Source organism: Lissotriton helveticus, chromosome 4_1 (assembly GCF_964261635.1).
Source record: "Lissotriton helveticus chromosome 4_1, aLisHel1.1, whole genome shotgun sequence".
Taxonomy (NCBI): Eukaryota; Metazoa; Chordata; class Amphibia; order Caudata; family Salamandridae; genus Lissotriton; species Lissotriton helveticus.
In genome coordinates this window covers 131,396,640-131,422,554 of record NC_136063.1, presented here as the reverse complement: position 1 = coordinate 131,422,554, position 25,915 = coordinate 131,396,640, and the positions used below count along the sequence as shown (strand labels likewise).

Below are 25,915 nucleotides of genomic sequence, written 5' to 3'. Positions count from 1 at the left end.
GGTGAAAGTTGCATGCAAAACAATCACTAGCTAGGCACATATAATATTTTCTAATCTATGAAGTTCTACTTAACTTTTTGGATTGGTAGTTGAGTGTCTTGCACAACCCTTCTCCAATCTTTGGGAGTTTAGTTTTCACTAGGGTAGGCAGGTGCAACACCACACTACTCCTAGTACCATGAATTTGGTTGATGAGTCCAGTGAGACCCCACCCTCTAAATACAGTGGTCTTAAGTTCCAGGAGCTTAGGACCCTGGATGCATACATAAAACATAAGACAGGTAACAATCCTAACACAAAGACTCTCTTAAAGTAGCTCCTGCAGGATGACTTCCAGACTCCTGACAGGTCAGAAGAACAGGACAATGTGGGTATGGTTGATGTGGCTCCGGAAGAAGAGTCAGGGGTGTCTCACCCCAATAACCCCATTTGTGAACCTGACCAGGAGGAGTCTGAAGACCCCTCACTGGTGAATTCCATTCCCCAGGGTATTGTTCTAGTGACACAGAGGGAGGCCCTAGAGGTAGGCCCCCCTTATTCCTCCTGGGAGGGTGCAAAGAGTCCTGGAGAGGTGAAAGAGCAAACATCAAAGGAAGAAAAAAGTAAGATAAAAGAAGAAAAAACTTCAAAACATAAAAGGAAAAAATAGGAAGGAAGAAAAAAGAAAGAAGCAGAACCAAGACAGGAAAAAAGAAAAAAAAGAAAAAAGAAAGACAAAGCAGCAGAAAATATGAAAAAAAGGAAGGCAGAGAAACAGAAGAAAAGGCATAAGAATGAAAGAAAAAAGTTAAAAAAGAAGTAAAGAAGATAGAAAAGGAGAGAAACAAAATAATGACAGGCAAGGAGGAAGCACAGAAACAAGGAATAGGAAAGAAAATAAAACAGAAAAAAGAGATGAACGAAAGATATGCAAGTGTATCAGAAGAAGAAAGGTGAAGAAGGAAGACAAAGTATCGCAAGAAAAACACCAATACAAAAATAAAGGAAGAAATAAAAGAAAAAGAGAATGGCAAAGCAAAAATTAAGAACAGAAAAGGGAAAGGAGTAGAGAAGTAAAGCTATAGGAACAAAGAGGGAAAAAAGAAGAGAAAGCAGGAAAACCGAGAATAAATCAAGATGGAAATAAAGGTAAGAGAACACAAAGATAGAAATAAATAAGAAAAAGGAAAGGACGGCAAGGGTGTAAAGAAAGGAGAAAAAGAAACAAGTGGAGAAATAAAAAGAAAAAAAAGAAAAATTTCAGAAAATGAAGCCATTTACTGGGATCTTCAATAGCCTCACGATTGATCTGTACAATCGTTTAAAGTGCTCGCTTAGCAAAACAGGAGCTGCATATTCTCAAAGCAGCTGACAGGTAGTTTTATTGCAGGCTGCAAGACACTAGTAGCTCTTAATCAGTTCACTGATAGAATATCGATGTAACAAACATCGATGTTCTAAATATCGAAGAAAAAATATAGATTGCAAAAATATCGACTCCCTCCCTATACTTAAACAGGTAAGAACAAAAAGATTGATTCAAAAATATCGAAGTAAATATATATATATCATAAAATATATTAAATATATTAAATATTATTATTCTTTTTAACAAACTAAATTACAATTAATAAACATGTTAACTAAATATTACAAATAAACGTAAGTTAAAAAATATAAACACAGAAACATAATATTTTACACATATAAATATTTAAATATTATCTTTATTACATTTTTAAACTTTAAAATTATACAACAATAAAATACATATATCAATATTTTAAAATAAAGAAAATTCTATAATAATTTAAAACATTAAATTATTTAAAAAAAATTAAACATACAATAAATGCAACAGTAGGGAAAATGTTGGATAACGGAGAGGAAAAAAATTCTATTTCCACTCCAATGAGTGCAACAGTAGGGAAAGTGCTGGATAGTGGGGAGGTAAAAATGACTATTCCCACTCCAGTGAGTACAACAGTGGGGTAAGTGATGGATAGCGGAGAGGTAAAAATTACTATTCCCACTCCAATGAGTGCAACAATAGGAAAAGTGCTGGCCAGCGGAGGGGTAAAAATTACTATTCCCACTCCAGTGAGTGCAAGAGGAGGGAAAGTGCTGGATCGTGGAGGGGTAAAAATGACTATTCCCACTCCAGTAAAAGAAACAGTAGGGAAAGTGCTGGATAGAGGATGGTTAAAAATTACTATTCTGTCTCCAGTGATTGCAACAGTAGGGAAAGTGCAGCATAGCGGAGGGGTAAAAATTACTATTCCCTCTCCAGTGAGTGCAACAGCAGGGAAAGTGCTGGATTGCAGAGAAACAAACATTACTAACAACATTTAAACAACTGGAAAAAAATCATAAAAATAAACAATATTTAAGAAATATAATTTTTTTTAAATATTAAACATATAAAATAACACACATTATAATCTAAATTACATATAACACAATTCTGCAAATATTTTATATAAAAAATAAATAAATATATTTAAAAACAATAATTATTTAAAACGAGCAAATATTAACAGAATTATGTAAAACATAAATATATTTATTTTGTTTCCTACCCTAGAACACCATACCAATAAAAAACACTTAAAATGTTTTATTTAAATGTATTTCCACAATTATTATAATTAATAATCAATAAAAAATATGATTAATAAAAATAATAATAAACATTCATTGAATACACATGCTTTAATACTATAATATCCACAACACACACCTAAAACTAATTAGAAAAATTACCATTTTTAATTTCTAATTAATTAATTTAAATAAATTAACTAATGATTCATTAAAAAAAAAAATATTGAGCAGAGCTAACATGAATCATACGATACTTACACTTTAAAATGATGAGAAATAGATCCAAAATACAAATCTTTGTTCATACAATTAACAAAACATGTACAGCAAAATCCATCATCAATTTAACAATCAACAAAATGTTCCCAAATCTGTGAAAATGTCTTATTCGCCCCCACCCGTTTGGCGTAAGCCTCTTTGAATTGCTTCGTAGATTTCATTTTAATAACCCATTTCTCGAACTAAGGGTACTTCCAATGATCTCCAATTTTGTAAAATTAACGAACAAGCAACCAACATTACAATAGCAAGAAAATGTCCTTCAGTTTTCGAGAGCATAACCTCCCTACTAGTTATCCCAAACAGAACAGCTTCTACTGTAGGTTTGTACATTTTTTTAATCGCCCTACTAAAATACTCAAATATTTTCTCCCAAAAAGTTATCAACTTAGGGCAAGAGAAAACAATATGCTGCCATCACCCTTCCAATAAGGTTCCACAACTAAAACAGCTATTTTCCACCTCTGGATACATATTATTTAGTGCTTCGGGAGTATATTATGCCATCCAGTGGGCAAGAAATGCCATTCTTTTTTAGTTTGCAGCTATCAATATCTTATTTCCTGTAATTGATATTTTTTGCCATTCTTGATAAGAAAAAACACATTGAGTTTGAACTGAAACTTTCTCCAAAAATTTTAGCTCATTAAGCGATACCAATTACCCACTCCAGTCAACTTCGAAATATAAAGTGCAGTGGCCGTTTTTCCAGCTATGAATATCAGATTATATATATTTTTTAAATGAATATTTTAAATATATTTAAAAAAAAGAAAGTTTATTGTGACCATGCCATCTGGCCTGCACTTCTTCCCAAGTAATCATCCTGTCCTGTATAACAAACTTGCTAGCTATCCCCAAACCCAAATCTCTACACTCAGTTAATTTTAAGGAAAAAAAGCACGAAAAACGCTTTTTGTTTAAAAACAGTACAAAGTCTATTTGAAAAATCCATTAACATTTTATATCTTGTTTTCTTTGGGAGTTTTGCTGTTTTTAAGAATGTGGGAACTTGAGTTCCAGCTTCTTGAATCATTTTATTAATTAAAAAGTTAACAATCTTTTTCAATTTAGATACTAAACAAGCTAAATAGTAAAAAGAATGATGATTCATAATATAAACGCATATTAGGAAGTGCTAAGCCACCTAACTGAGTATCTAATTGCAAAATCAGAAGCTTAACTCTAGCTGCCTTTTTATTCCAAATAAATGATCTAATCATTGAGTCGATCGCTTTAAAGAAACTAACATTCACCTTAATTGTAATATTGGTAAAAAGAAATATCAAAAGAGGTAGAATAGACGACATCTAGATAAGTGCCACACGACCCATTACAGTTAGAGGAAGATTGGTCCATTTTTTAAGTAGTTTCTGGATCTTTATACGGGTGGCTTCGTAATTCAACTTAACTAACTGCCTGTTAGAACTGGGATTTCTGGTAGGCTAAGGCTGACACCAAAGCCAGGCAGAAACCACCATTCTAGTCAGGGCAAGGGAGTCACACGCCAAGATAACCCCTGCTCACCCCATTGGTAGCTTGGCACGAGCAGACAGGCTTATCCTGGAGGCAATGTGTAAAGCATTTGCGCACGCACACAACAGCAACAACATCCTAGGCACACCACAAAAGGAACTCCACACAAGGTTATATAAAAATAACTTTTGTATTGTCAAAACACATCTGATAGAAGTCACACATGTACATTGTGCCAACTGGCACAGACAATATTCACAAGGGATTATGTACAGGACAGGGCCACAGAATCAGCACTTAGCAGAAATAGAAATACTGTTAGAAATAGCAAGTTGTAGATCATAGAATAATAATCACTTTAGCACACAACCAGTAACTACTGGTAAAGGTAAGTACACACTACGCAATACTAATAACCATAGGCCTAGATCACGCATGGACACATAACCTCTCTAGTATAAACTGTACTAGGCAAAACACGACCACCTAAGAATAAAATACATTTAGGGGTGTAGGCAAGAACAAAACACATGATGTATAAACAACACATTCAGAGGGGTAAGGAAAGAAAACACATGATGCATAAAAACACATTCAGAGGTGTAGGAACAAGGATGACACATGATGCCTAAAAACATTCAGGGGTGCCAGAACACAACTCAATTGCGCAGAAACACATGATGCCTAAAAACATTCAGAGGTGCAGGAAAAACCACACAATTGTGCAAAACTACATAAGCCACCACCTGTGGCAGTCCCTAGGCCAACTAGCCTTGTTGGGGCTACGACGCCCTGTGTCCCAATGTCAGGGCAGGCTGCAGGTAGCCAAGAACACCTAAACGTGGCAGGTGCCCACAAAGTGCTGGGCAGCTGTAGATGATGGGGCCAACGTGGGAGCCTCTCAGGGCTCTAAACAACAGAATGGCAATCTGAGCCTCTCTCAGGGCTCTAGACATCATGTGGGCGGTGAGCCCCTCTGGACTCTAAATATAAAATGCCCTCAAGAGCCTCACTAGGCTCCAAATAAAGTAAATGCGGCCACGAGCCTCTCTGGGCTCTTAAAACTAAGCAATGCCTGAGCCCCTCGTGGGCTCCTTAACAACTGTGGCGCCTGAGCCCCTTGTGGGCTCCTCGACAAATGGGGTGCTGTGAGCCTCTTGAGGCTCATGAACAAACATCTCGCAGGCAGGAGGGGGCGGGCACCGGCAATGTGCCCCGACGCCCCCTCTAACTAAAATGGCCCCCGGAGCCTTCTCAGGGCTCTTACATGCAACAATGCCCCTGTCGGTGGAGCGGCCCGCTATCAATCGCGGCCGCTCTGCTTTCCATTGGAAGGCCCCAGCCCTCCTTCACTCACCGCCTCTGGCGGCGGCCGTCCGAGGAGAGCTCCTGCTCTTCGGGACCCTCCGTTGCTGCGGGCGGCTCTTCTCTCTTCTTCGCACAGGGGAGCCCCGCTACAGGCCGCAACACCCCGGGCACATCTCCGGTCTCCCTCCATCGCATGGGAGACCGGCAACGAAAGCAAAGGCTTCCCCCCGGCAGGGGGAAGCGGAAATCACGCACGCCAGGCCCCGCCTATGTCCCACAAAGATCGCCTGACTTCCTGTCCTGAGGAGGAGAACCAACTACAACTGGTTATAGGGAACTCCTTTCAGTGTGAGGGGCAGAGGCGACAGCCGCCCAGCAGGAGGTGGAGCCAGCATTGTGGCAGGCAGGCACAGCCCTATTCACTCCCAGGTGCTATCTCCTCCCACCACACTAGTTGCAGATGCAGTCATTCAACCAAGGGCTGACTCAGACAACCTCCTTGGGGCTCCCCAGCCCCTGTCACCCTCAAACCAGACAGTCAATCCACAAGCAGGCCCAGGCACACTCCTGGAGCCAGGCTCCAGCCAATCACGTGCCAGCAGACTCCCTACACAAGAAGTGTGGCTCACCGATTAGAGCGGTTGCTATTCCCACTACTTTCTGGTACCCAAGACGGGCAAAGGAGGCCTATCTTGGACCAATGGAGCGTCAACAGCTTCCTCCGGAAGGAGAAGTTCAAGATGCTGACTTTTGCTCAGGCCCTAGCTGCCCTGGACCCAGAAGACTGGATGGTTGTGTTGAACTTGCAGGACGCGTATTTCCACATCCCCGTCCTGCCGGCCCACCGGCGTTACCTGCGGTTCACGGTAGGCCACAAGCACTTTCAGTTTACCGTGCCCCCCTTCGGCCTCACCAGCGCCCCATGGGTGTTCACGAAAGTGATGGCGGGTGGTCGCAGTTCATCTGCGCAGATTAGGGGTTTCAGTTTTCCCCTATCTCGACGATTGGTTGTTGAAGGCGGGCTCGCCCCAGACAGTCATCTCTCACCTCCAGACTACGGCCGATCTCCTGCACTCACTGGGGTTCTCCATTAACGTGCCGAAGTCACACCTGTGCCCCTCTCAAAAGCTCCTATCCTTCGGAGCGGTTCTGGACTCAGCGCAGTTTCCGGTTTATCCCCCTGAACAGCGGGTTCAGGATGTTCAGGCTCTGATTGCGATCTTTCAGCCTTTATCCTGGGTCTCGGTCAGGTTGACGCTGCGGCTCCTGGGGCTGATGGCCTCCTGCATACTTTTGGTGCATCACGCCAGGTGGCGGATGCGGGCTCTGCAGTGGGACCTGAAGTTTTAGTGGGCACAGCATCAGGGCAACCTGTCCGACCACGTCCTGATCTCGGAGGGCACTGCGAGCCAGTTGGAGTGGTGGCTCACGAACTGTGATTGATTCAGCGTCAGATCTCTCTCCCATCCCCAACTGGAGCAAATAGTGGTGACAGATGCGTCCCTCCTGGGATGGGGGCGACATGGGAGAGAGGGAGATCAGAGGCCTCTGGTCTCCGGCAGAGTCCCGGCTCCATATCAACCTTCTGGAGCTGCGGCGATCCGTCTTGCTCTGAAGGCATTCCTTCCCTCTGTTCGGGGAAGTGTAGAGGTGTTCACAGACAACACCACCGCCATGTGGTACTGCAACAAACAGGGCGGGGTGGGGTCATGGACCCTCCGTCAAGAGGCTCTGCGCCTCTGGACATGGCTGGAACACCAGGGTGTCACCCTGGTGGTTCAACACCTGCCAGGTTCCTTGAACGCCAGGGTGGACGAACTCAGCCACAGGTGCATGATGGATCAGGAATGGCGTCTGAACTTGGACGTGGCGCAAGGTCTCTTTCAGCCGTGGGGAGAGCCTTCATTAGATCTATTCGCCACCAAAGAGAATGCGCAATGTCATCAGTTCTGCGCGTTGGAATTTCCAAGGCGGCACTCACTCTGAGACGCTTTTTGTCACGAGAGGAGCTGCGGTCTGTTGTACTCCTTTTCTACGTGTCAGTCGATCCCCCGATTCCTCTGCCTCTTCAGGAGGACCTTCTGTCGCAGCAGCATGGGACGGTCCTCCACCCGAACCTTTCCAGTCTCCACCTCTATGCGTGGAGATTGAGCGGCGACAGTTGAGGCCATTTGACATGACTCTTGAAGACTGTGATGTGATTCTGGCAGCCAGGGGTCCCTCCACAAAAACGGTATACGCCTTCAGGTGGAACAAATTTGTGGCACGGTGCACAGCAAAGGCTGTGGATGCACTCTCTGCCCCCCTTTCAGATGTTCTCCTCTTCATTCTGTCTCTTGCCCAGCAGGGCTCTGCTCTGGGCACTATCAAGGGCTACCTCTCGGCTGTTTCAGCCTTCTTAAGGCTTCCTGATCAGCCTTTTCTTTTCAAGTCCCCTGTTGTAAATAGATTCTTGAAAGGCATCACACACATGTCCCTTTCATGATGCCTCAGTGGGACTTGAACCTTGTTCTGACTTTTCTGATGTGCGCTCTATTTTTGAGCCACTTCATAACTGTCCTCCTAGTCTTCTGACTCTTAAAACTGCATTCCTGGTTGTCATCACATTTGCCAGGAGAGTAAGTGAGCTCCAGGCTTTATCTTCAAAACCTCCTTTCTTCTCTGTCCATCCAGACAAAGTTGTTCTGAGGACTCGTCCTTCTTTCCTGCCCAAGGTGGTCACAGCCTTTCACATCGGGCAGTCCATCCCCTTGCCCACCTTCTTTCCGCCTCCGCATCCTTCGAAGGAGGAAGACAGGCTCCACCGTCTGGACCCAAAACATGCTCTCTCCTTCTATCTAGATCGCACACGCCAGTTCCGGGTGGACTACCAGCTCTTTGTTGGTTACGTGGGCGCTAAGAAGGGATGGGCGATGCACAAGCGGACAACCTCTCGGTGGGTCGTCTTGTGCATCAAGGTTTGCTTTTCCTTGGCGAAAAAGGAGCCTCCTGTTGGGCTGCACGCCCATTCCACTCGGGCCACGGCGTCTACTACTGCCCTGGGTCGGGGTGTCTCCTTGCAGGATATCTGTCAAGCAGCTACGTGGGCCTCGCTGCACACATTTGCTAGGCACTACTGCCTGGACAGCCAAGTCCGGAGAGATGGCTTTTTCGGCCGTTCTGTTCTCAAGGACTTTCTACACTTCGAGATCCACACCGACCCCAACACCACCCTCAGAGGGGCCCTCGTCTACAGACCACCCGGACCAAGACCACAGTTCTGCGACACCTTCGCCGATCTCGTCAGCACCCACGCCCTCGCCTCCACAGTCTACATCCTTCTCGGGGACCTGAACTTCCACCTCGAGAACAACAATGATGCCAACTCCACCGCCCTGATCGACAACCTTGCCAACCTTGGACTTAAACAACTCGCAACGACACCCACCCACGCCGCTGGACACACACTGGATCCCATCCTTTCCGCAAGCCCCCAAGTCTCCATCAACCACTCCGCCAAACCCCACTGGACCGACCACAGATGCGTCCACTTCACCTTCAGGAAACCTACCACCCACCACCGCACCCAACAGCTACCACGCCGCTGCTGGGGCAAGGTCACCAAGGACCAACTGACTACAATCCTCGCCCTGAGACCACCCGCCGACCCCACCGACCCAGACACCGCCGCGACCAACCTCAAACAATGGATCAACGGCTGCGCCAACACCCTCGCCCCTCTCAAGACCTCCACTACTAACCACACCAATATGAAAGCTGCCTGGTTCACCGAAGACCTCTGGACCTCCAAGCGCACCTGTCAGAAGCTGGAGAAGAAATGGCTCCATGACCGAACACCAGATAGCCACACAGCCCACAAAAGCGCCACCCGCAGACAGCACCAACTCATCAGGACCGCCAAGAGGACCGCCTTCTTGGACCGGTTAGACAACAACGCACACAACAACAAAGAGCTCTTCAGCATCATGAAAAAACTCTCCAACCCCAGCTCCAACACCAACGACATCCCACCATCACAAGACCTGTGCGACTCCCTGGCCACCTTCTTCCATCGCAAGATCGCCGACATCCACGCAGCTTCAACTCCGACACCCCCACATCCACCACCGATTCCACCACCCCCGCGACCACTACCCGCACCAGCTGCCTGACCACCTGGACCAATGTCAGCGACGAAGACACCATCAAAACAATGAACTCCATCCACACCGGATCCCCATCTGACCCCTGCCCTCACCACGTCTCCAACAAAGCCAGCACAACCATCGCACCCCACCTCCGGAAAACAATCAACAGCTCCTTCGAGACAGCAACCTTCCCGGCAAGCTGGAAGCACGCCGAGATCAACGCCCTTCTGAAGAAACCCAAGGCGGACCCCAAGGACCTCAAGAACTTCCAGCCCATCTCCCTGCTCCCGTTCCCGGCAAAAGTGACAGAGAAGATTGTCAACAAACAGCTGACCCGTTACCTGGAAGACAACAACGTCCTGGACCCATCCCAATCTGGCTTCCGCAGCAACCACAGCACCGAGACCGCCCTCATCGCCGCCACCGACGACATTAGGATCCTGATGGACAAAGGAGAAACATCCGCCCTCATCCCCCTGGACCTATCAGCCGCCTTCGACACGGTCTGCCACCGCACCCTATCAGCGCGCCTCCATTTTTTTTTTTTTTTTTTTAAGACCAATGGTCCCAAACTTTATTTAAATTCACAGATAAGCCAGTAAGTGTACATACAGTGTCAGAACAACGGGTTATTGCCACAAACAGTACTTAGCAGATTGTACATGTTATCACAGCAGTTATACATGAGTGAAAATAAACAGTTGCTGGTAGAAATGCATTGGTACATAAGTGACTGTGCCAGGGAGTGACTCATGGTGCAGTGCCCGCAGTTCGCAGCACTGCAGAAAGGGCCCAGCGCGTTCAAAAAAGAAAAGTCCACAGTCAGTGCATGAAATTGAGTTCCCTGTACAATGCAGCAGGGGATAGAGGCAACAGCGGAGGTGTGGTCGGGCCTGATTAGGGGTACAGTATAATCGGCCTCTGTGTCAACCAAAGAGTGAACTGGGAAGTCTAATACTGGGGGGAGGGAAAAATATTCCAAAAAACTGTTGGACTAGCATTCGTGTGTGTGGTAGTGTACCCAGGATCTTAGCTGTGAGTGGTGCATCCGATATGGGCCATGCAGGGTCGGGGACAAGTGAGGGGGCGGCGTCGCCGCGGCTGCGAGGCAAAAGGGGGGGGGGGCACAGGCGGCAGGAGGGCAAATGCGGCAGGGGATGTCTCCGCCACACACGGTCTCGGTCACTGGGGGGGGGGAGGGGGCGCGCGGAGCGGGGGGGAAGACAGGGGGGGGGAGGGGGGGGGAAAGGGGGAGGGCAAAGGGGAGGAGGGGGAGAAGGAAAGGGGCGGCGGAGCCCGTGTTAGGTGCGGACAGCAGTCGAGGGAGCCCTCCCTATGTCGCAACGGGATGGTACTCTATTTCGGCTTGCGTGCATGCGTGGTGATACGCAATCAAGGCAACGTCCCAGTCCTGGGCGATCGGGTATTTACGGAGTCCAGCGGTTTCCTCCCTGTGAAGTGACACACTCTCCGCACAGGCCCAGGTGGCAAAAGAGCGGCGCCAGTCCGCAGGGCGCGGTGGGTCGGCACTCTTCCAGCGTCGTGTGATAAGACGCTTGGCCGTGATAAGGCCTAAATCCCAAAAGCGCGCCCGCATCTTGGTCTGTTTGGTCCTCTTGTAGAGTCCCAAGAGGCACACTTCCCAAGTCTTGGGAAGAGTTTCGCCCGTGGCCGCCGTCAGCATGTCCGCGACCGCAGACCAGTACGAGGTAAGATGAGCGCAGCTCCAGAGTGCATGCAGGAGGTCCGAGTCTTGGAGGCCGCATCTGGGACACGCCGAGGAAGTGAGTCCGAAGTAACGATTCAGTTTGTCTGGAGATAGATATGCCCGGTGGATGATGTAATACTGTATAATCTTGAATCGTGCATTGCGGGGGACGACCCTGGCGCCCGCTAGAATAGCATTCCACTGGTTGTCTGCCCAGTCCGTGCCACGGTCGGCCATCCACTTGTCCCTCAATCTCCGAGAGGAAAATTGTGTGTGGCTGTGTAAGGCTTGCGCAAGCCAATGTACAAGGTGTGAACCATCTCCCATCACGTGCAGGTATTGGATGAGTAGGTGTGTGGACGGCTCGTGACTGAGGTCACCCCACGCCTCTGTCAACTCATGTAGGAGTCTGGCGTGTGTCAGAAATTGACCCACCGACAGCTCTGTGTCTGTGGCCAAGGTCTCGAAGGGTAACAGCTCCCCGTCGCTATACAGGCCGCCTAGGTCGTCCAAGTCCACCGCAGTCCCGCTGCGTAGTTCGGCCGAGGACAGCGTGCCTGCACCCAGGGGTGTCCCCAATAGAGGCAGGTTCGGGGCATAGGGCACCATGTGTTTGGTGAGCCGGAGGCTCCGCATGAGGCACCGCTTCGCCACTGCTACAAGGACCTGCGTGGGGGGGCGGCCCCGCGCCAACGGGTGGAAGACGGCGAGCGCCTGTACGGGAGATAGGATGGTATCAGCCATGGCTGTGTCCACTAAGTTCTTTCCGCTCAGCCAGTAGGCAACCCACTGCAGCTGTGCTGCCAAGTAATAGAGTTCCTGATTAGGAACCGCTAGGCCTCCAGCGTCCATGGGTGCAAACAGAGTCTTTAGTGCTACCCGGGGCCTCCCCTTATTCCAGATGAGGCGTCTGGTATCAGCGCGCCTCCATGACGCCGGAATTCAAGATAAGGCCCTGGCCTGGACCACATCCTTCCTCTCTGGCAGCACCCAGAGCATCCACCTCCCTCCCTTCTGCTCAAGAACCACTGAGATCATCTGCGGCGTCCAACAGGTATACTCCCTCAGCCCGACGCTGTTCAATATCTACATGGCTCCACTAGCCCACATCGCACGACAACACAGCCTCAACATCATCTCCTACGCCGACGACACCCAGCTGATCATATCCCTCACCGAAAACCCCAACACCGCCAAAGCCAATCTCCACAGAGGAATGAAGGCCGTCGCCGACTGGATGAAGGACAGCAGACTGAAGCTGAATTCAGACAAAACGGAGGTCCTCATCCTCGGACCCACCCCATCAGCCTGGGACGACTCCTGGTGGCCCACTTTGCTAGGCACACCACCGGAAACCACCGACCACGCACGCAACCTGGGTTTCATCCTCGACTCCTCCCTATCCATGACCAAGCAAGTCAACGCCGTCTCCACGTCCTGCTTCAACACCCTCCGAATGCTCCGCAGGATTTTCAAATGGATCCCTCCCGACACAAGAAAAACCATCACCCAGGCCCTCATCACCAACAAACTCGACTACGGAAACGCCCTCTACTCAGGAACAACAGCCAAGCTCCTGAAACGACTACAACGAATCCAGAACGCCTCAGCACGACTGATCCTCTACGTCCCCCGGCGCAGCTACATCGCACCCCACCTGAGAGGCCTGCACTGGCTCCCAGTCAACAAGAGGATCACCTTCAAACTCCTCATCCACGCACACAAAGCGCTACACAACACCGGACCATCATACCTCAACAACCGACTCAGCTTCCACACCCCCACCCGCAACTTCCGCTCGGCCACCCTCGCCCTCGCCACAGTTCCTCGTATCCGGAAAACCGCCGCCGGTGGCAGATCCTTCTCCTACCTCGCCGGCAAGACCTGGAACGATCTCCCTGCCAGCCTACGACAGACCCAGGACCTGCTGGCCTTCAGAAGACTTCTCAAGACCTGGCTCTTCGATCAGTAGCAGCACCCCACCCCCCAGCGCCTTGAGACCCTCACTGGTATGTAGCACGCTTTATAAATGCCTGATTGATTGATTGATCTTGGTTTGCAGACCCACCACCAGGGTTGGTATTGCTGGGGTATCTATTCTAAGGTAAGGAATCTAACACTAACGTGTTTCTTTCAGATGCACACGTTACTTACCTTCGGTAACGATATATCTGTAAGAAACATTAGTTGGTGTTAGATTCCTTACCGCCCCACCCATCCTCCCCGTTCAGCGAACCGATATCTAGGGTTAAGGACATCCCTTTTAGGGCCCTAATTTCATGGCACCAGTGTCGGTTTCTATCATGGCTCTGCGTTACTGGGGCGGACAGCTATGTACAGAACTGACGTCAGCGCGCGAGGGTGGCGTCTAAGTACTCCGACGACGTCATCCTGGCGATCACGATGCCGACGACAGACGCAGAGCCGCAGACGACGCCTAGCGACGCACAGGGGTACTGCTGACGAAAACTTTCCGGACCCAGCCTGACGCCTGGGGATAATCTAAGGTAAGGAATCTAACACTAACTAATGTTTCTTACAGATATATCGTTACCGAAGGTAAGTAACTTGTGCTTTACAACCATGGGGGTTTGCCTGGCCGGTGCAATGAGGAGGAATTCCGTCTTGAGGGCGTTTAGTTTGAGATGGTTGGAGGTAAGCCAGTCTATGGTTTTGAGCAGCGTTCCGTTGAGAGCATTGATGTCTTTGGGGGAGGATATTTTCATGTATAGTTGGGTGTCATTCGTGTACATGTGATATTGGATGTTGGAGCCTTTGAGAATTACTGTCAGTGGTTCCAGGACAAGGTTAAGGAGCATGGGGGAGAGTAAGGACCCTTGTGGAACACCCAGCAGGCAGGGACTGGGGTTGGATAGAGTCTGATTGGATTTGACTCTTTGACTTCTATTGTTGAGGAAAGAGGAAACCCATTTGAGGACCGTGCCAGATAGTCCCATTCTGCATTCAAAGAGGTGGAGAAGATTGTCATTCTTGACATTGTCGAATGTGGATGAGAGGTCGAGAAGAATTAATAGGCAGGCTTCATTCTGGTCCAGTAAAGTGAGAGCGTAATCCACTATGTGAGTGATGGCCGTTTCGGTACTGTGGCCAGTGCGGAAACCCGATTGGAATTGGTCGAGGAGCTAGAATTGTTCAATGTGTCTACGTAGTTGTTCATGAACACATTTCTAGAGTAGTTTAGCCAGGGTATAAATGTTTGTGATTGGTCTGTAATTATTCAGGTCTTCAGGGTCAGCCGAGGGTTTTTTAAGGATGGGGAGCACTAGGCCCTCCTTCAGTCAGTCCGGGATCGCGCCTTGATGAAGAGAGACGTTGATGATCTTGGACCAGAGCAGTGCTAATGAGCCAATCATTTCCTTATAGAAGTTGGGGAGGAGGGGGTCATTGAAGTGGTTTAAGAGTTTAATGGTCGAGAGAGTGTTGAGGATAGTAATGTCATCGAGGGGTGTGAATTGACTCCAAGAGGCATTGTTTTTGGGAGAGAAAACAGACTGGCTGGGTGGGGGCGTGGAGAGGCAGGAGGCAAGAGGAGGTGAGAGTAAGAGTGCAGCAAACCTTAGATCAGATTCAATCTTGTTCGACTTTTCTAGGAAGAAGTCAGCAACCGCTTCGCAGTATGGCTGCGGATGCGCAAATTGCTGAGATTGGGTGGGTGCGTTGTTGGATTGTGTTTTAATCAGCTCAAATAGTTGTTTCGGGAATTTCTTGCTTTGTCAAGTTGGGCTTTGAAGAAGGAAAGTTTTGTGGTTCTAATGAGTTTGTTGTATCTACTTCTTTTGAGTCTAAGGATTTTTAGAAGATCCATGGAGGGAGAGGATCTCCAAGTGCGTTCAGCTAGTCTAAGGCTGCGTCTGTCTGCGTGTAAGTTGTCGTTGAACCAAGGTTTGGAATCCTTGTCGGGTATTCTTTTTAGTTGTAGAGGGGCCGTAGCATTCAGCGCCGAGAGCATGGCATTGTTATAGTGCTCAGTGAGTTCGTGCACGTCGGTCATGTTTGCAGGCGCTAGAAGGGAGTCATTGCAGTGCGCTATGAGCTCATTAGCGCTAGTGTTGAGAAGCGATCTTTTCCAGTGTTTTAATTTAAGTGGTTGTGATCTATTGGGTATCCAGCATTCAGGAATATGGAAGTTGATACAGTGAGGGTCCGACCAGTCACAAGGAAGAATAGATTCGAGATTAATGGTGTTGGGGTTGGAAATGTTTAGATCAAGTGTCGAGCCTAAGTTGTGTGTGGGGTTGTCGCAGAATTCAGAGAGGCAGAGGTCTGTTAGGAAGTTCTTGAGAGTGTTATCCGCCTGATCATGCGGGTAATTCCAGTGAAGGTTGAGATTACCAAGGAAGATCTGTGGGCAGTGACGTCCCTCAATTAGAGGGTGTTTATCACCAGGGGGGTGGTAGAAGATGTGAAGGAAGCATAAGGGTCTGTGTGCACTAGCGATGTCTATTCGTAAGTATTCACAGGAAGAGAGATTAGCTGAGGAGGATTGTTTTGCTGTGAGAGAGTTGCGGAAGATGCAGGCTATGCCACCTCCAATTTTCTTGGCGCGGTCTAGTCTGATAATATTGTGGCTGGGAGGGACTAGTATGTCAAGGATAGGGCCAGAGGAGTTGTTGAGCCAGGTTTCTGTGAGGACAAGGAGGTCCAGTTCTTTTGGCAAGGATGAGAAATGCAAGATGTGCAGCATGTTTAACCGCTGACCTGCAGTTAAGTAACATGCAGTTCAGGTGCGGTTTGTGCAGGCTGTCAGTGAGTGGTGGGTGTGTGAAGTGGATCTGCATGAGATTATTAGTGTTTAAGGCATTGGTGTTGAGTCTGGGTGCTCTGTAAGAGTTGGGTGTGATGCTTTGGATGGTTTCCGTTAAGCATTGCTTAGGATGGTTCGAGCCGGGGGCAGGTAGTGGGGTTGCTTGTGCTGATCTAGAGGGGACTGAAGTGAATGAGTGTGGAGAGGTGTACGATCGGAGCAGGGAGATAACATCTGGTTCAGAAAAAGGATTCAAGGACCTGGAGGGTCTAGATAGGGCGTTCGGGTAGGGGTGGTGTTCCAGTTCTGGCTTGAGAGAATATCTGGTACTGAGAGAAGCTTCATGGGCCTGGAGGTTCTAGCTGGGGCGTTAGGATAGAGGTTGGCATTCCAGTTTTGGACTGGGGGTTTTAACAGAATCCTATGCGGGGTCTCCTGAAAGATCTTGTTGGAGGAGAGATCAAGTGTCAGCTCTTCAGTTGCCTCAATGAGTTTTTGAATGACAATTTTGAGAGATAGAAGTACTTGGGGCCTCATTTATGAGGCCTTGCGTGAGTTTTGCGCTTCCGATGCGTCACTTTTTGTGACGCATCGGCGGCGTAAAAACATGCCTCCTGATGCGCACTATTTACAAAGTGACGCATCTAAGCAGATGCGTCACTTTGTAAACCCCTGCGCTACATTATACCTGCGTCAGGTATAATGTATGCAGAGGGGGCGTTCACCCGCAAAAAGCCTCGTAATAGTGAAGCAGTGAAATCTATGAGATTTCACTGCGTCACTTTTAGGATGCTGTTGCGTCAAAATCTTGCGCCTGCCTCACAGCAGGCGTAAGACTGACGCAAGCCCTTTCACATGGGGCTTTCCCCATGTGAAAGGAAGCATTGCTGGAGTTGCGTCTCTTTTGTGACACACTCCAGCAATGCGTCACTTTTGCGCCTACAGATACGTCAGAAATACTGACGTATCAGTAACTCCTTGCGACATGATGCGTCATATTATAAATATGACGCATCAATCATGTCGCAGGGAGAGCGCAGTGAAAAGTGACGCATCGCTGTTTTCACGCAGCGATGCGTCACTTTTCATAAATGAGGCCCTTGGTTTATTTCCTTGAGTTTTGCAGCAGGCTCTGAATGTGGATTATGTATCACGTGGAGGGTAGGCGGAGGATTGGACAGGGGGAGGGGAGGAGATCCGGGCTGGTTGAGGGGTGAAGTCAGCAAGAGGGGAGGTCTCTTTGTGATGAGCTGGAGTGCAAGGAGAGCGGGCAATGGGACGATTACTAGGTCTGTTCACTTGGTGTTGCCCCCTGGATTCAATCTGTTAAACACTTGGCTAGTACACACTCTGACCATGCCTCGGTGTACCTAGAAATAACCCCCTAATTCCAATACTACCCTACGCTGTTAGAGACTTGTGCCGGAAACGCTGTTGGACAACGTCTTTCAAGCTGAGCTAGGGGAAGAAATTACTGATTTTCTTCACCAGAAACAAGGGCACGGTTGACCAGGTGGGCACGCTGTGAGAGACTTTTAAAGTCACTGTCAGGGGCATATGCATGTCCAAAAGCTTTGGAGTGCTCCGCGCTATCAGGAGAAACTTCCGTCACCTAGAGATCGAGATCAAACAGCTTGAAACAGACATGTGGATCACTAATTCAGGTACCCGGCCGACTACGCACTGTGAAAAGCTCACAGACTATATTGATACTGCGGACCGGTAGGTGAAGTTTAGGGGCAAGCTTTTTACTACTCGGCGCTATGGTGAGGGCAAGACCCCCGGCCGAGCATTGGTGACTACTATTAGGCAACCACGCTTTTCCAGCTTTGTCTTAGATGTGATAGATGGTGCAGGGATGAGCTACAGAGATATTCTTGATATATTAAACACATTTGCTGCTTACTAAACAGACTTATATAGTTCGCAACACACTGCTACCCCTGATTTTGCTCCCTACCTAGAAGATATAGCACTTGGATGGCTCGGGGACTCCCAGAGTGAATTTTTAGCAGCGCCGTTTGAAGATGATGAGCTGCGTGAAGCCATCATGCAGATGAAGTCCGGAAAGGCGCCATGTTCCGATAGCCTTCCCATTGATTTTTACAAAACAAACATTGATCAGCTGCTCACAGTACTGAATGAGGTTTTTGTTAAAGCCCAAGAGACACAAATCTTACCTGCCTCGATGAGAGAGGTGCTAATTACGTCATTGTTAAAACTGGGCAAACCAGCAGGCCGCTGTGAGTCCTATAGGCCACTGTCTCTCATAAACACAGATGTAAAAATACTTGCTAAATAACTATTGAATCGTCTTAGGCTACTGATGGACAAACTGGTCCTCCAAGACCAAACTGGATTTATTCCCGGAAGAGCGACTTCCCACAACCTTAGGATGCTATTATCCATTCTGCAGGCAGTGGTCCCAGACTAGCGCTTGTGGCCATATTCCTGGACGCCTCTAAGGCCTTTGACTCGGTGGAATGGGACTATCTTTTCACCATCTTACAATGTATGGGACTCCCCACAGGCTGTCTATCATGGGTTCGGCTCCCCTACACCCCGCCCACGGTGAAGGTTTTGATCAATGGGCACATCTCGCCCTCGATCTCTCTATCCGGAGGCACTCGGCAGGGGTGTCCACTCTCTCCCCTCCCTTTTGTCCTGGTAATGGAACCACTGGAAACCAAGATTAGGCAACACTATCAGCACGTAGGCATCTGCTGTTTCCTCCATCCCATTCTCATCTCTCTTTACGCTGATGATGTCACCCTTTACATTAGGAATTCCCGCCAAAATCTTAATCTGTTACTGCGTGAGTTTGTTAAATTCGGCAGCCAATCAGATATTCACATTAATTGGTCCAAATCACAGATATTCCCATTGACTAGTTCTGCTACTCCTTTTGAACCAGATTTTCCCATTGTGTGGTGTACTGAGAATGCTAAATATTTAGGGATCCGTTTTACAGTGGATCGAAATGAGTTAATGCGACTCAACTATGGGTGCGCTATGGACCGCGTCACAGACTGCATCAACAGATGTCCTTCCTTTAACTATGGCTGGTCGCATATCCCTCATCAAAATGGTAATTCTCCCCAAATTCTTATATTTATTTAAAAATATTCCCTACGACCTCGGACAACACTTTTTCGCCTCTCTCCGTTTGGAATTGACGTGATTGGTATGGGGTGATAAACAGCCGTGCATTCAATGGGACACGCTATTGCGGCCTTATGCCCACGGGGGTTTCGACATACCTAACTTTGAATTATATTATATATGTGCTCAGGCACACTTTGCCTATTATTGGTTTCATCCCCCCGCTATACTCCCCATGTAGCCAAGCCACTGAACACTAACTTGCAGATCTAATCCCACTAAATGGTGTCCTCCTTTCTAACATCGAGCCCCGAGGGCGCTGCACTACCTCCATAGACTGCACGATAAGAGACTGAAGAACCGGGTTTTCTTAGAACCCAGCGGTGCCAGGGACACACCCGAAGTCTTCGAGTTCACCTGTCTTGGTATACAGAGACACGGAATACTTCTGGTTGGCAACAGAGATCAAATTTATTAGCTGCAGCTAGTAACATTAAACCAAGCAATACAACACGGTGTACGACTTAGGAAACTGCTCAATTTTCGTAGAGCAAGACATCACCTTATATTCGCAATTTCGATCACTTACAAATGCACACCCACTGCGGCAAATTCTGACCAATGAAACACATTTTACATACATTATTACATACCAAAAAGCTCACTTTACATCGTACCAACCCACAAGTTAATTATTAGGAATGTCCTAAATTCAATTTCCACAAGTCGGACAAACCCCTAATTGAAAGCACTACCCATGTAATGAAAAGTCGTAAGGAAAGAGCAATTCAGATGTTGAGTAGGATAAGATATGTGCAAGAACACTAAAAGTTAGCAATATCCTGAACAGTGAAAGGGTCAGTTTCAGGTGACGGGGTCAGCATCTTACAGTTCACTCGCAAGTCGAAAAGGGCCTGTTAATATGTACATGGACAACGAACCCCATGCAACTTCGTTCGTTCGTTTACTTCCAAGGCCTACGTGAGGGCAACATAAAATGGCGTCTCGAGCAACGTAAACAAAATGTAGTCCGGTCCCGAAAACCACGGAACCTCAGACCCTCCTTTTGCCATTACGTAGGCAATAACCTAAACTCACGTCAATCTGAATCTAGGTCTATATCTATTCTCATCTGGTCATCAAGGTGTTGCTGTAACATCATCTTATTTTCCTTCACTTCTCTCAGGACAGGTCTTCTCACACAGATCGTAGCACAAAGGCCACAAATGGCGGGACCACACTGGATGCATAAGCAACACGAGAAAAAGATTGCTAAAGCCATACCAAGAAACATTAGAATCTTCCATCCCCATTTGGACAGCAATTCCCAAAACCATCCTATCAACGACCAGTTCCCTTTGTCTACATGTATAGATTCAGCAGACTTATGCAACTTCAAGATGGCTTGGTACACTGTCGGGGCGTTATCTGGTATGAAAACGCAGCAACTAGACCCGATCAATTTACAAACTCCACCTCTATCTGCAAGTATAATATCTAAAACAAAGCGGTTCTGTAATGTCATAAGGCGATCCGCTTGTAGCTCAGCTGTAATATTGCTTAGAGCACCTGCAGTCTCATTGATAGTGGCCTCAACCACTCTCGTAAGCTGTTGAATATTCCTACTATTAGCCATAGGACCGCAAAAGGGCAAGAAACCCTTAAAGAAGTCTCCAACTTCTTGTGCGACAGTATCTTCCGCTTCGGTATCACCTCTACCATATCTTGTCTTATGGTAATCAAAAGCAGCTGTATACGTAGGGGGAAGCAGAAACGCCACATAGCATGTGCCTGAAAAATCAGAAGGCAACCATGTTTATGCTCTGTCATAACAAACAAAATACGTGCCTTTAGCGGGCATGAACGGTGGAGATTTCTGGGACATATAGACATAGGTGTGAACACACACACTCTTACCAAGCTGAGCTCTCGGGTTCTGACCATTACCTTGCAGACAAAAATGACCTCGGTGGGGTATAATCCAAATCGGAGGAGACCTTTTCTGTCTCTCTTTTTCTGTCAGACTAATGCTATATCTCGTCTTGTTCCAACCAACATATGCTCGTACCTCATCCTTAGGGATAGCATTGTACGCATCGATATCTCTAATCATATCGACTATTCCCCGTATCAAAGCATTGTTACTCACATTATCTTTGACAGAACGTACAGGAGACGCTTCATTCGCATAGATAAACATTGACTGGAGTCCCCACACTGACCCATTAGGCGAAAAAGGCAAAACCAAATATATCATTCCCTTATCTGTTGTATGCGGCATAAGACCACACACCCAACAATTCGTGGTATTTACAACTAGCTGATGCTGATGCAACATCTGTATAAACGAATTGTTCACAAATTCTGATCTTCGTGTCTGTTCATGTTCAGGCAACGTATGAAACTCATGTGGGGAAATAGTTGAAAAAGAAAGAGTAGGTTGGGAGGTAGATGCAAGCATCTGTTGTGTGACATAGAAAACCCAACCCACACAAGCTATTGTAATATTCAAAATCATTCGGAAACACATTATCAAAAACATTTGTTACGGATCAATGTACACATTTTTTCCCTAAAATTAACTCTTCTAACACCCTTGTCGGACTCAAAAGACTCCATCCTCTAACGTGCTGCTCACGGTTATTACCTTCTTCACTTAAGTGTGCACCAAGATCGCACTAACGACCCTGAACCACAGACCTTGTGTCAATACGCGGCTCACCCCTTAAGGCTTTACCGCGACCCTGCAGCTGAGTCCGGATGGTGACTCGAAAAAGGAAAAAGTAAAAAAAAAGTCTCTTGATCTGACAAGGTGTATTTCACTACATGAAAACAAATTCAAATTTATTAGTCCGTTTCAAATATCCTTTTTCGATCTCAGATTGTAACGTTCTTTGCCAGGCACAGTGTGATCCTTAAAGAGGAGTTCTGGATTAGTTGTGTCGATTCTCAAAGATGGAGGCACAGCAGCTTGCAGAACATCATCATCCTCGCGTTCTGACTTAGTCCATGTCAAATGCGCATCACTACATGGCAGGACGCATAGCTATCATTAAGATGGTGGTGCTTCCCCGTTTCCTATACCTGTTCCACAATTTGCCGATCCCACTGACCAAGGTTTTCTTCACCCAGCTGCGCTCGTTGTTGCTGCGGCTGGTTTGGGGAGACAAGAACCCGAGAGTCTCCTGGCGAACCCTGACTCTGCCCTATGAACGGGGCGGTTTTGGAGTACCGGACTTTCACCTTTACTATCTTATTGCCCAGTGCGCTTACGCACACCCCTGGTTTCACCCGGATGCCCGGATACCCCATTTGCGGCCGGAGGCGGACATGGCGTGGCCTGTTGCCCTCGGGATGCTACTGCCCAAGGGCCTGCCCCATGACCCTTGGGATATCCAGACTGCCTCCACTACTTCCTGGGCTTGGATACAGCTGCGTCGCCTGCTCCGGAAGGAGGTGTTATACTCACCAGCCCTCCCACTCCCGAACCCCCACTGGCTCCCTATCACTTCTGAAGCGGTGGTCTGTCGTACTCTTTCCAAGTACCAGCTTAACACCGTAGGAGATTTGTTCCCGGAGGGACACGTCTTTTCGGTCTCGGAGGACCACCGTTTTACCGATCGGACGTTCATGGACTCGTTCGTTCTTACCCGGTTGAGGTCCATGCTCAGAACACAGTTTCCTTCTTTCCCGCTCCCTCCCGACGACTTGGAGGCCCTGACCTTCTTGATACAGTCCCCCAGTAGTGCGCATGTTGTGTCAAAACTGTACAAAATATGTGTGGCTGCACTTCCTGCCTCAGACACACGGGTACGTGCAGCGTGGGAGGCGGATCTGGGCGGACCCATTACTGACGACCAATGGTCCGCTTGCTGCCGGGCCACCAAAGACGTCTCCATCAACACCACACACAAACTGATTCACTTCAAGTTCTTGCGGAGGCTGTACTTCACACCTGCCTTGGCTCACAGACTTGACCCGTCAAGGCCGCATCACTGTCCCAAATGCAATGCCCCACACGCTGACTTTGCCTACCTTGCATGGACGTGTCCCAAACTGCAGGACTACTGGTTGCAGGTACACCACATACTGGGTAGCATTTTAGATTGTGTCCTGAGTCCCCTGCCCGAGATTGCATTGATGGGGTATGTTGTTGAATTTCCCAGCACCACGAGGAAACTGGCTGCCATTGGTTTTCTGCTTGCAAAAAGGGAAATTGCTATGCTCTGGGGTTCTAAGCGCATTCCCACCTCGAAGACATGGCTTCGCAGTCTGGCCCAGTGTAACATAAACAATGTGGAATACTCCGCACAGCTCCCAACCGCCTCGCGCCCAGTCGACATCTGGGGCCCCTACAGACAGTACATTAGCAAGCTAACACAGGCGGCACAGTCCCAGGCGGCGAGCTCTCTGGTGCCGGAGGGGGTGGGTTAGCTGTTCTTCCCCCGGCTGGCCTGCATTGTCTACTGGGCTGAAATTGGCTACTGTTTGCCGTGCCTGTTCATGCTTACACTCACTTCTTGGTTACCCCGACATCCTATGGTCACCCATGCAGCCGTTATTACCACCTTGTCATGATCGATGTGTTGTTGTCCGCTCTCTCTCCCTTGTAGACATCTCTCTAGTTGATGTTTTTTTTGCATTTTATTTATCTCTTTGCATCGCCTGTGTACTTGTACGTATTATTGTCAAACTAGAAAACGGAAAAATGGAGTTTCTAGAATGTGTTGCTCCGCTCATCATATTGTTGGTCACATCTAACCATGTTTCATTTTGCATTCCTGTTAATACTGTCGCTGATTTTATCTGCACGCTAAGTGCCTGTTCGCTCCTATGTACCAACCTGATGCGAATAAAGAGATTTAAAAAAAAAAAAAATGTGCATCACTAAAAGGCACGAATCTAGGAATCCTTTCGCATTCAGAGTCTGCTATTCCATCCCTCACCCACTTATTATACGGTAAAGGCAAAGGAACTTTCTAAGTATGGGTGGCATGCACTCAATTCTTTTTACCAGCTACTCTAACAGCAGTCCTAGTGACCAACAACACCAGAAAAGGTCCAGTCCATCTCGGTTCCAAATTCTTGGATCGCTGAAAGTTCTTGATCAATACCGAATCACCAGGTTGGATAATGTGCCCTGGATCTGTAGTAGCTGTCGGCAAACTGTCATAGACCTGTTGGTGGAGAACAAGTAATTTAGCAGTCAAGTCAGGTAAGTAATCCACCAACATAGGGTACTCAATATCGCTATATTTCTTGGGACGAGGCACACTCCAAACATTCGCTGGACGACCAAACACTATTTCGTATGGGCTAAGTCCCACACGAGAATGCACTGTCGTCCTTGTTGACAAAAGAGCCAACGGCAAAGCATCTGGCCATGTAAGACCAGTGCTCGCGTGAATCTTAGCCAGTTTCAGTTTTAACGTGCTGTTATAGCATTCAACAAGTCCAGCTGACTTGGGGTGATTCGCAGCATGGAACTTCTGACTTATCCCTAATCCAACACACACTTTCTTCATGACTCGACCCACAAATTCACTCCCATTGTCCGACCATACAATTCTCTGCAAACCAAATCTAGGGAAATATTCTTTGAGCAAAACCTTGGCTGTAGACAAGGCAGTATTATCCTTTAGGGGGTAAGCCTCTATCCATCTGGAAAAGGCGCAAACAACCACAAGGACATACTTCAAATTGTTGCATCTCTCCATGTGTATGTAATCTAACTGTATCACTTCAAACGGATACGTCGGAGGAGCAAAATGACCAGCCGGAGTTGGAGTTCCCTTTCCAGGATTGTACTTCACACAAATCATGCAATGCTTCACCACGTTCTCAGCACATTTCGGAATTCCAGCATTCTGCCATACTGGAGCCAACAACTTGCATATCCCTTTGGAGCTAATGTGAGCCATTCCATGAGCCATCGTAACCACTGGGAGCACATACGCATCTTGCAACAACCATCGCTGATGTTCTGACAACTCAACCCAACAACCTCTCAGTAGCTTCAGCCTGAATCAACTTCACACTTTCTATTGTGTCTTCACACATTCCACTTTCCACAACCCATCTTGCAGGACCTGCCACATACATTCGACTCATCATGTCTCTCGCCGTTTCCTTCGCAACTTCATCCGCAAACGCATTCCCTCGACCTACATCGTCCCCAACTTTCTTATGCGCACTACACTTCACAATTGCAATCTGCTTTGGGAGAGTAAGTGATTGCAGAAGTTCATTCACTAACTTCCCATGCTGGATTTTCGTCCCATGGGAAGTTAGGAATCCTCTCTCTCTCCACAAACGTCCAAAACTCTGGGCAACACCAAACGCATACTGACTATCGGTATAGACATTCACTCGCTTTCCCTCTGACAACACACACGCTCTAGTCAATGCAATTAGCTCTGCTGCTTGAGCTGAATTCTGTGCTATTCGTGCTGTTTCAACAACTGTATGCAAAGTTGTGACAGCATATGCCGCAGTCGTCTCACCATTTGGAAGCTTGAAATACGAACCATCTACCCATAAGGTACCATCAACATTCTCAAGAGGAGT

The 25,915-nt window shown here is 47.7% G+C and overlaps 1 protein-coding gene across 1 annotated transcript in view; it reads left to right on the top strand.

Moving 5' to 3' along the window:
* The window catches only part of LOC144828412 (uncharacterized), a 2,343,931-nt gene that overhangs the window by 738,467 nt on the left and 1,579,549 nt on the right, over positions 1 to 25,915 (top strand). The window lies entirely within an intron of this gene.